The following is a 12,521-nucleotide window of genomic DNA, read 5'->3' on the forward strand; positions in this document are numbered from 1 at the left end:
GCTCATTCATTGGAAAACTTCAAAAACTTTTTTAACCATAAAAAAATGGTACTTAATATTCAACCATTTGAACAGCTGTCAAATTCTGTCTGAGAATGGGAATTGAGCTGCTAATTTTGCTCAGATATAGTCCAAAAAATCCCACAGAGGAGTAGCATATTCAACATTTTAAGTGCTATTCTAGCAAATTGTAGTATGTTGACCAACTTTATTATTTTTACATATTTTATTTTGGTTATGAGAATCTCAAAATCTATGTAGAAATGCAGGAAATGGGATTAAAATGGCAACTTCTTTTCAGAGGAAGACCCTCAAATCCAAAGTTACTCGATGAGAGCTGTTTGTATTCTGAATATGAGAGGGCTCTGCAATAATTTTCCTAGCCTGAAAATATATACCATATATGCTCAGAAAAATGTGAACTCTCTAAAGGGAAAGTTGTCAAAGTGACATAAAAAATGTGAATCCAATAGTTAAGCAATGAAATGAAGCAAATGAATTAAAACATCAGCGTCAGCCAAAGAACTTCAAGCAGCTCAGATCACCATTTGTGTTGGATCCTGCGCCTCCATAAACTTCACACACAATAAGTGCTGGCTGTAAGATTGCTATAATGCAGGCATATTACTAAAAGGGTGATATCACCAACGTGTCTAATCCAAACCGCAGATGTTATTGTTGTAGCTGGGAGGTTCTGGCATCAGTGGAAACCCCTTAACTTATTCCTCAGGGAGTTAAACACAAAAACACACAGATCTGAACCTGCTCCAAATGAGAGTCCATCTGTCTTGGCTGGAGGACAGGGTATTGATATACTGCTCCCACAATGCCCAGTGTGAAATACTCCAAAGGGGCCAACCAATTACACAGTCACTGTGTTCTCCATTAATATAAAGGCCACCAGGATTACCAACCATAAAACCGCCCCGACTAAAGAGCGTGTAAGGCAGTGATACTCCAGTTACGGCCCAAGGGCCAAATCTGGGCCCCCAGCTAGTTTCTAATCCACAATAAAAATAAAGTAATTCACACCAGGAATAGTTTTTGCACTTTTAGTACACATGAGTTGGAAATGATGCGATGTCTCAGAAAGGTGCTGGAGGTGTTTATCAAAAAAAGTGCAAATGGAGGATCTCCTGAATGCCCCGACAGAGGTACGAGCTAAGCCCCTAATGTCATAAAATCCTGGAAACATCCTAAATCCCAAGAGACGTGCTGAAATCCTGGAAATGTCTTAAAATTTAAAAATGTACTAAAATCTTAGAGACGTCCAAAAATCCTTGAAATGTTCAAAGGTTTGAGAAACGTCCCCAAAACCTAGAGACCTGCAAAAGTAGTGGAGACGTGCTGAAATCCTACCAACATTGTCAAATGCGAGGGACATCCTAAAACCCTCGAAATGTCTTAATTTGGAGAAACACACTAAAATCTCGGAAACATCCAAATATGAGAAATGCATTAAAATTCTTCATGCTTGCTAAAATCCTACAAATGTCCTAAAATCCAAGAATGATCTAGCACTTGTAAAGTGCTTTTCTAGTGTTTGACTTTCACAATATAAGTCACATTCACCTTCATGTCCTAAAATCCCAGAAATGTGCTAAAATCCGAGAAATGTTGTAAAATTTGAGGTATGTCCTAACGTCCTAATAATGTCCTAAAATCTGAGAAACAGTCTTAAGTCTAAGAAACATCCAAAAATCCTTGAAAATGTCTTTAAAACATGTCTGGGGCTGCTGCCACTGGCCCCTGACCCTCTGTCATTTTGCAAAACTGGCCCCCAAGCAAAGCAGGTTGAGTGTCCCTGGAATAAGGGATGAAGAGACCAGAGAGCGGAGGCATGTTTGCCTGCTCGGGTTCTTTGGCTTCTCTGGCGATGAGATCACGATAGTGCCTGCAGGACACGAACAGTTTCACCTCAGCTCATCGAGGTCGACTGTTGCACAATCTCCCTGTGATTTCTCCCATGATTTGGGCGGGATGGGAGAGCTGAAAAGAGATCTGGGTGTGTGTGAACTTCACTCTCAGTATGTGCAAAGATGAAGCTGGAACAACAAACACACGGACACAATATGACTGAAGCTTTTTGGCCTTCGTACTACGGCAAAGTGGAGTGAATGCAGGGGTCGGGTTTCCATCAGCAGCACCAACTTGGAACTTTCCACACAGATGAGTCCCCCCCGTCGCACCGCTACTATTGTCTCCGTGTTAACAGAGAGAGGACTCCTCGGAAAACAGAGTCAGGCGGGGCGGCGCTGACGATGCGACACGCTGAGGGTGTCCTCGCCGTGGTGGCAGCTCTGCCCTCGGACTGTATGCTGCGCTGACAGCTGTCAGGAAATGGAAACAGCCAGTGGCTGGGTGAAATCCCATGACATATCTTCTATAAGTCCACCGATGAGGACAGGATGGAAAAGACGTTGATTTCTTTGTCAGATTGAGCCCGTGAAAATACATGGAGCATTTGAATTTATTGCCTTTTCCTTATTGTTCCCTACCCCCTCTGTTGTTCCCTGAAAGGTAAGCGTTAAGTGTTACGAGGCCGCTGCGGCCGTCTGCAACGTTGAAATAACAACACATCGGTTACACTGCATTTTATAACTCTGTGGAGACACTTACAGTGTCCCCCAAGGCCCAAAAACCCAAGTGGACTCAAAATCACTCAACAATCTAAAGTCCCGTTGACACCTGGTATTAACCCTTAGGGCCCACTTTAATATTATAAACACAAATCACACAAAATATAGGTTCAAAAAATATATTATACATAAGTATTATTCTCTACTTTCATTGAGTTATTTAACCAACATCAGTCCTAATCATAAATATCAAATATTCATTAATTTTCAGAATTTTAACACTTTAAATGCCAGGTTTTTGTCATGATTTTTTTAGATTAAAAAATACGCTACATGCAAAGTAGTTTTTCTTTTTTTTTTTCTGGATGATCACAGGGGGCACATTTTTTGCACTTAACAGTATAAATATAATAAATTTGTGCAGTGTATTTTAGACTTATTGTAGGAGCTGAACTGGAAATTCCAAGATTAGACAAAAATACACAATCTTACCAAATGTTTTCCCATATGCATGAACACATCCAAAATTATCAAATAATTGAAGAATAAAAAGTGTGTAAAATGCACCAAATGGCCCCTGAGTTTTTAAAGTGTGATTTGGGTGATCAGATTCCGTGGAGGGTGAGTTCGGGTCCTAGACCATATTAGCTGACATCTTTGTCCGACTCCCAGACAAACAAGCAAACTTTCGGTTGCTGCTGTTACACGGGTTAGACGCAGCACTGAAGGACTGTCAATGCAGTGAATCAACGCAATCACCGAAATAAATCAGTCCCTCCAGGATTTTGCCGTCGTAACAATTAATGCAAATTCTGCGTGAGTTCGTAATTTTGTCCAATCACCGCAATTTTACTATTTAAAACTTGAGAAATCTCATTTCACTTTAGAGCTGAGCACAGTGCATTGATTTGCTGGTCCCGTCCTTCCCTCACTTTCTCCATTTATCCTTAATGTGCCCCATGTTTTCACAAATCTGGGGAAACTGTATTATCCTACAATGCACATTGGGGCGTGGCATAATCTGCAAAAGGATCTTAATAATAAACTTTATATCCATTTATTAATTTAAAGGTGTCATAAAGAATGTCGAGACGAAGGCATATGTCTGTATATAATGTTGGATTTTAACATGTGCAGCTGCTACTTTGGCCGAGTTTCCAGGTCAAATAGAAAATACCAGGCGTAAACAGGCTCTAGTTTACAAACTTCGTGCTTGTACATGATGATTTGTAGAGATTCTTTCAGTCTGGAATGAAAAAGAGGATTTCTTCAAGCGCAAGTTTTGTCTACAACCAGAAATCTATGGACAAAGCTCCTAAAAAATCTATTAGGAAGAATGACCACCATGGTGGGACAGGAAGCATCACAGGCGGCTTAATCCCATTCACACACCCTAATCAGCGGGCCCGATAGAGCCTTCAATAGCAGAAGAAAAAAGAAAAGGAGGTATTTAAATAGTCCAATAACAATCTAATTAGCAGGTAATTACAGTGGAGTGAAGAGACGTTCATTAACGGCGGTGTAAATGACCAGTGTTTTAATGACTATGATTGGTGTTTTATTGCACAGCGAGGGAGAGATCTAATTATTGAGATCGAGCTGAGAGGCCTGTGATACTTAAGTGGATTAGTTGTTTGGGACGAAGGAGGAACACCAGAGGAGATCACAGAGGCTGATTTACATGAACCAGCAGCCCCGGACCTTTAACGCCGCCACCTCTAATCTCTATTCACAGCAGCACTTCAGGGGAAGCGACTGTCAAAGAAGGACGTCATTTAACGTTTCTTTATGCGTGTCACTACATTTTATTTCAGTCAGGGATGTTCAATCATTTCAATCACGCCAGATTTTCAGTCTGATTTTATGCATGAGATCTCGACGACCACCACTTTTGCCAGAAAACTATACGCAATCACGGTCTTTTGTTTTTCTCAAACCCACTTGGCCCCCTGCTCCTTCTTCTTAACCCTCGGTAAAACTCGAGCTGCGCCACAGATGCTGTTTTGTTTGCTCCTAAGCACCCGACTAAACAGAGAACAATATAACACTGTGTTTTCTCAGCTGACTAAATGTATTTCCAAGCCCTGTTTGCTTTGCTTCTCGTGAGGATGTGGGAAACAATCATATAATTTACAAACCTAGCGGAGTGAGTTTCAATTCATGCAAGCGTTCACAAAGATTGCCAGAAAATAAACTATCAAAATAAACCTCAGGAATTTGGCTTGCTTTAATGTGACACACCAACACGCTTCCCTGCTTCCCTGATAAATGTTTATCACCTGTCACATTTTTCATTACAGTTTGCGCTGAATAAAAATTTAAAGTACGGAGGCACGATAATTATAGGGACCGATAATTATCGGCCCGATAATGGGACTCATGACGTCATACCGATGATTCCGATAATAACATTTTTAGCCGGTAAGTAGATCTGATAATAATAACAATAAATTGTTTTGATTTTGCCCGTGTTGCCATGGTTTCGCTCCGTCAGTACTACACACACTGCATTATGCTGCATGTCAAACTGCTGCGGCTCGATCAGTCCACAACATGTCATCAGTCAGCAGCAGGGTTTAACCCATTGTTTCTTTCACTTTTTTTACCTCTTTCCCCACCATTGATGAGATTTTCCGTCAATCTGTGTTTTCCCTGTGTCCGCTCCACTTTCATTGTCCAACAGGTGTCTGCAGCAGGTGTTTGTCCTACACTGTCTGCTGCAGGTAGGCCTGCATGTTTTTGCTTGTGCTGTAATCGGCTAATGTCGTCTATAACTGTCCAGATGCACTCTGCCCTGGACGCGGTTTGAGTTCAGGTGTCGTGAGTTTCCAGCTTGGTTATGCAGAACAACATGTAAATCATTTACCACTCTACCACTTTTTAAAGCGCCGTCTTCCATCAGTTGACGGCCTCTCTTTTTGTTTCCCAGCCTTCATTCACAGTCAGGCTGCAGCAGAAATGGGGGAAATGGGGTCCATGAAACAAAGAGTGAAGCACCTTCGGAGATGGAAGGAGGGCTTAAAGAGGTACTTGATATCAGCCCAGTGTGTGACCACCACCACACACACATACATGGGCGCATACACCCCGAAAAAAACATATATGTGCACACACACAGACACACAATTATTACAACTGCTGCTTTTGACACCTTCAGAGCCCCCCCTGCCCCCCACCTCTTCACTGACTCATTCACTCTCTCCCAAACTGCCTCCCCCTCTCTCTCTTTCTTGTCATGCACATGGTTCAAAAAAAAGCTGTATTTCTGGCTTACTAGATTGGAGCACAAAGGCTCTTCTTATGCATCCTGGAGAAGCCCCACTAGAGAGGCCTCCATCCCATCCAGGATAGGAGAGCGCACACAGACAGAGTTAGACCTCTTTTTTCTCATTACCATTTCCATACAGGATTAAGCCACTTGGCTTTTGGATGGTGTGTACTATATTTCTAAAATACACTGTGTACACCCCCGCTCGCTGCATTCTCGAGGTCCAAGTTAAACGATCGGTAAGACCATCAGCTCATAAACTGGCTCTTTTAAATGTCTATTCACGCACGCTGCCGGGTCCAGAGGAGGCCGGAGTGGATGGATCTCATTGGAGTCTGCGCCATGAGGAGAGTCCTTCAGCTGCCTCACAGTAGCGCCCTGTTTTCACCCGCCAGGCTTTAACGGGGACAAGAGGACACCAAACAAAGTTTGACACTGACATTTTATATGCTCTGTAAATGCTAAGTTTCAATACTTAAGATTTCCATTAAAACATCATTTATAATACTGTTTATGGTCGACTTTTTTTCTGCAATAGCCACTTAACCCTTGGGGACTTTTTGGCACATTTTATGCACTTTTTACTCCTCTTTTTAAAAAAAATTATTTTGGCTTTGTTCATGCATATGGCACACATTTTGGCAGGTTCAGTTCCTACAATAAGTCTAAAATACACTGTGTAAACAAAATTGTTACATTCATACTGTCAAAGCATAAAAACATGCATTATATTATTTCTGGGAGTCATTCTGGGCTTTTGCCGTGGAATTATTAATTTTTACTATTTTCCACCTGATGACATCTTTTTTTTTTTAAACCATATTTGGCATGTGGCGTCCTAAATATCTGATTTTACTATAAGTTTCCCTTTTTTTTAAAAATTTTTGTTTTTATTTTTGTATCATTTTTAAAAATTGAAGGCAACTATACTAATGTTATCACTAACCTGCATATGTAATCTGTCCTCCAGCAGGGAGGAGTGCATTATCTGTCCTTTTGTTTTAAGTTTATCCCAACTCTACCCTAGTTTCATCTCGCTTGTGTTCACAGGACATTTATGCTTTTGCTTTGTTTGTCAAAGCACTTTGTAAACTCTTTTTTTATATAAAAGGTATATACATAATATTAGTATTATTATTATTTAAAATCACTGCACCAGCATACATCATTACTGTGTAAAAAATGCAGGTTTGACTTAAATATCAAAGAAAGTTAATTATTTTTGTAATTATTTATACAATTAATCCTCAAGGATGTGGAAATTATTAATCTAATTAGAAGCTAACTTCTTCATCATTGTTGAAGAAATTAGTCAAATATGCAGCTGAGAGGCGTGTTGTTGGAATTTTCTTCCTCGCTGCTCGGCTGTGTCCCCCTTTCCTCTCTCCTCAACCCTCCCTTCCTTCTCGTCCGAATACATTAATATCTGAAAGTGTTGGCTCGGACCAAAAATACTCATGGACTAAACAAAGTGCAGAGTGACTTCAGGGTCTGGGATCTTCAAATAAACCCTGCCTGGGTGTCATGGGGACCAGGAAGTAGAATTAACTGCTATATTAGCTGACCTTCATCTTGTTGTTTGTCCCAACCTGCCTGGCTGGGCCCCGGGCTGGCCCGTAACCACGGTCTCCGGGCCCAACAATGCGGGCATTTCCCTCAGCGAAAAAACACAGGCCTCGGGGGTTTACTGAGCAAACAAGACGAGCGCTGCCAAACACTCCTCGCTCCCACATCTCACAATCACTTATTCTATCCGCCATTTTTCTCTCTTTGCTCTTGTCCGTCCGCGGAGCGCTGAGAAGCTACCAGACAGTTCTGGGTCGAGTGGGAGACAGAAATGTAGGAAAACAGAGCGCTGACCTATGTTGAGATTTAGTGTTAGAAAAACGCTTCGTGTGGACGAGGCAGAGCGATAACTCTCAGGATGTCTCGCTTTAGTTTCCAGACTGGCTGCAAACTAAATGTTCAACTGTTTTTCTCTCATAAATGACAATTTCAAAACAGTCCCCCTTCACAACCTGCTGGGTAACAAGTTATTTTTGATTTACTGGTCACAACATCAGCAAGTTACAGTCACGTTTTCATGCATAGTTTAGTCGACCTACGGTTTTGGCTCGATCCCTCGTCCCAATATACAAGCACCGAGGGAGAATCCATTTATTGATGAAGTTTGTCCGCCGCCACAACAGGTGGAGATACGACCTCTTTCAGCTTGTGCTATAAAGCTGTATTATTTATACAATCATAATCGTTTATTTACAATCACCGGTGTGTCACATACGTATAATCAAATGGGCAAACTCTGCCTTCATTAATTAGTTTTAAGCCACCTAAAAACAGCAACATGAGCTTCAATGGAAAAAAAATAACATATTAATATTAATGAATTATATTCATTAAAGCACATTTTGTGTGCAGAGGAATACGAGTGTGTGTGTAATATGACAGCGTGCCCTATAAGGGTTAATGTTGGCTGCAACAGTGCTAATTTTATTCCTCGTTATTACTGTTGGTTGGTTTAATTTACTACACAAAAATGCATCGTACAGTATTTCATCATAGGTTCATAAAATCTTCATCTCCAAAGTAAGTAGTAACTAAACTAAGTAAGTAACTAAAGTAATCAAATACAGTGGAGTAAAAACTACAATATTTTCCCAAAATTCAGAACTATGTAGAAGTTTGTAACATAAAATTAAAATACTCAAATGAAGAAAAAAATGCCTTACTTTTTTTTGTAATTACAGTGCTTGAGTAAAGGTAAAAAAATTGCAAAGCATGAGCTACCCATGTAAAAATTTTCATGAACTAATGTGTTTCAAAGGTATCAAAACATCTGAAAAGGTTTTCTCAGATGAGAGGATTGATGCTGCTCATGTGTCTGTCTCATATGAAGCTACAGCCAGTTAGCTTAGCACAAAGCCTGGAAACAAGGGGAAACAGCTAGCCTGGCTCCGTTTAAAGGTAACAAAAAATCTGCCTTCCAGCACCTGTAAAGCTGTTTTTCTTTAGCGATAAATCATATTCAATGAAAATGTCTTCATATACTTTCATTATATGAGCAGAAAGTGAATTTTATTTTATTTAATGGTGTGGGTCTGCTTTGACCATTAGTCAGCGTGTTGTTCCATCCTGCAGAACTCGACATAAAAGCAGAGTAAAAGCAAAGTGGTCCTGAGGTCCTGAGATGCTAGTAAATCAGACCGCTCTCTCGCTCCGATTAATACAGGAAGACATCAAACGGTCAGGAAACAGAGCTGTTGTATAACTAGAATTACCGCCCGTGGTTGTATGGAACCAGTCAAGTTGCAGTTTGTCTGTCCAAAATCATATACTACATGTACTGAAGACTCTGGAGAAATTTAACTCATTAAAAACCGAGAGCGACATCACTTTTCTTGTGCTGCCTTCAGACAGCTTTTTTTTTTTTTTTTCAAAAACATGTTGCAATAAGCAACTTGGTAAGAAATGTACCAAATCGAAAGAAATTAGTAGATTTGGAAAATTATTTTTAAAAAAGCCAGGGGAAAAAAGACAAAAGCTATGGAAAAATATAAAACTATCATAATTACATATTTTAAATCATGTTACAGAATTATTATTATTTCTATAATTATTATAATTTTTCAAAACACTTTTCCAGGTCTTTATTTATTAAATATTTTTATCAATTAATTTATTTATTTATCACTAATTTTCAAGATAATTTTCTTTTACTTAAATTTTCTTTCTCTTTACAACTTGGTAAGAAATGTACGATGTCAGTATAAAGAAAACTTTTAGTAACCCTTTTTTTAAAAAAGCTAGTCTTTATCTATTATTAATTATTATTATTTATTTATCACAAATTTTCAAATAATTTTCTTTAACTTACTTACTAATTTCTATCTAATTTTTGGGTCATTTCCTCCTCATCTGAAATAAATCAGGCCAATATAATCAGCTTTCAAAGGGTTACTAAAAGTTATCTTTATACTGACATCGTGTATGATTCAGTGAATGATTTCCAGTGAAAAAAATGCTGTATTGGACGCAGAATGTCAGAAAAATGACAAATATCAGTGCTCGGGATCAAAGAGAGGAGGAGGAAAGAGCACCTCCTGTTTAGATACAACGTCTGATGGTGCTATTTGGTCCACTGTGTGTACGTGAGCCACAGAGGGCGGTCGGATTCAATCTTGTGGCGGCATCAAAGCGGGGTGGCCATCAAAAGCCCAGCATCAGCACAGGGATCAAACACGTCTCAGTCACAGCAATCATCCACAGGGTCACAGGAGGAGGACCCGGGTCAGACCGCCAGCCAGCAGGAAATCTATCTACACACACCTGCACACGCAGTCACCTTCAGGATGGTGACCTTGGGGTTCTTGCTGCATTGTTAGGAGACTTATTGTCTTGAAATGGCTTGAAATAGTAAGAATGCATGTTTTATATTTAAAGTCTCATTAAGTATCTACACAAATTTGACTGAAAATTAATGTTCCAAACTATCAGAAAACCGAGTTGAAAACAGCTCATTTTGAGGATAATAGCATTTCTCCAGACTGTGTGGGCGTGGCAAATCATGTTTCAATTGACACCTCCTTGTATCTCAATTTTTTTTTAACTGTGTCTTGTCCCCACGACGACAGCCATGGAGCAAAGCAGAGTCGGCGTGGTACAGCTCTATCTGCTCCAGCCCTCTGACTCTGGCTGCATTTCTAAATCCAATCTGATGCTCTGCACTAAAATGTGAGAGCTGCTGTTCGAAGCCACAGAGCTTTCTAGACATAAATAACTAGGCTAAAGAACGTAAAACAACAACAAAATGACGGAAAGAAATTTCTACTCTTTTGCTGTATTGAACACATACTGAACTGTGACACCACTCCGAACTCGGAGTCAACAAATGCATGTGGTGGGATGACGTCATGGTGGGATGACGCAGCCTGTTACCGTGATTTCAACAAATGCACATGAGATGGGATGACATGGCACGGTCCCCAAGTTCACACAAAATCGTGGACCGTTACGATGGTTGGGAATAAGCACCAAAGTCATGAATGGTTAAGTTAAGGCAAAAGAGGCACATGGTAAGGTGGTGTTGAACACACACACTCACACTCACACACGGGACGCAAACTCGTGTAGAAAACAAACACATACACACACACACAAACACACGCGCGCACGCGTACATGCGCGCGCGCGCACACACACACAACACACACACGGGATGTGAACTCCAACATGAAAGTTGGTTGTTTGTGGGACCCATCCTCCTCCCCAAACACCTGCTCTATGAACGTGTTTGTGCTCCTTATATTACGTGGTTACCTACCCATTCTCGATTCGAACTTGGAACGTCATATGTTGACGCTTCAAGGATACCTAAAACGTCATATGTTGACCTGGAAGGTCACTGACTGACTGTTGCCATGTAACAACTTCGGAGTGAGACCATTTGATGTAGCAGACCAAAACTTAAACTCTGTGGACTGTGACATAACTAATATCTATCTATCATGTATTAAGCAGCATGGTATTTTTAAAAATCTGTTATTTTCTCAGTTACAGCCTTAGACAGCAACAACACTTTGGTGTCATCAAGTGAATGTTTCATTCCAGTCAGGTGCGCCCTGATCTCCAATAAAGTCACGTTGGAGCTGGTACATTTGTTGCTCCGTGCACAGCATTAAATCAACAAGAACGGATCTTTTAATATGAGTATAAAAAAATTCCTCCAGGCTCATCTGAGAGAAAACGCTGTGATCCCTGCTGCGAGTGACTGACCAGAGGCCGCCCAGCCCTCGACGTTACGCTCAACAAGGAAAAGAAAACAGCTCAACGCTCTTGACTCACACTCTCTGCTCATCCAATCATGTTAAAGATTCCTGAGTGATGTGAGCTGTCTGCTCCCATATGGACAACAGCTCCTTTTTCCACGATGAAACGCAGGACAGAAGGTGGTAAACCTGCATGGAAAACTGATGACTGCTTTTTGTTTTTTTTCCGTTAAAGATACCAGGAATGTGAAATACTACAGAGACGAGCAGCCGTGTTTAATTCAAGACGCGCAAGCTGCTACATGCACACACAAAATAAGCAGCCGTGCCTGTGAATCAACAGGTCCCAGATTTGTTTTTCTTGGGAAAACAAGCACTCAACGTTCAGACCAATTAACAGCTAAGCTGTCCTCATGCGATCGAGGGAAACGCTGATAAACAAAGCACTTCTAATGACACGCACTCATTACCAGAGTGTGTCAGCGCATCTTAATGCATCTGCATCTCACAGGAGGAGGTGTGAATCTATTAGCACCTTAATAAGAAGTGTCCAAATGCATGCGTCCTGCAATTAATTTATTTATTCAGTCTTGGTAATTAAAAAAAAAAAAAGCTTTTGATCATGTCATTGAAACAATGTAGGCTTCAGTATAATGTACTTGTATTTGTCACGAGTAAATTAACTTCTTGGTTTAGACTTAAAAGTAGAATTATGTGTCTTGTAAACACCAGAGTTGCAACAATTAATCAATTAGTTCCAATTTAATTTCCAACTAATGTGACAATCGCTTAACTGATTTGAGTATTTTTTTTTTTCAGAAGAAAAAAAAAGTCACAATACTCTGATTCCAGCCTCTTAAATGTTAATATTTTCCGGTTTCTTTAGTCCTCTATGACAATAAACTGAAT

The sequence above is a fragment of the Plectropomus leopardus genome, chromosome 17 (assembly GCF_008729295.1).
Source record: "Plectropomus leopardus isolate mb chromosome 17, YSFRI_Pleo_2.0, whole genome shotgun sequence".
Lineage (NCBI taxonomy): Eukaryota > Metazoa > Chordata > Actinopteri > Perciformes > Serranidae > Plectropomus > Plectropomus leopardus.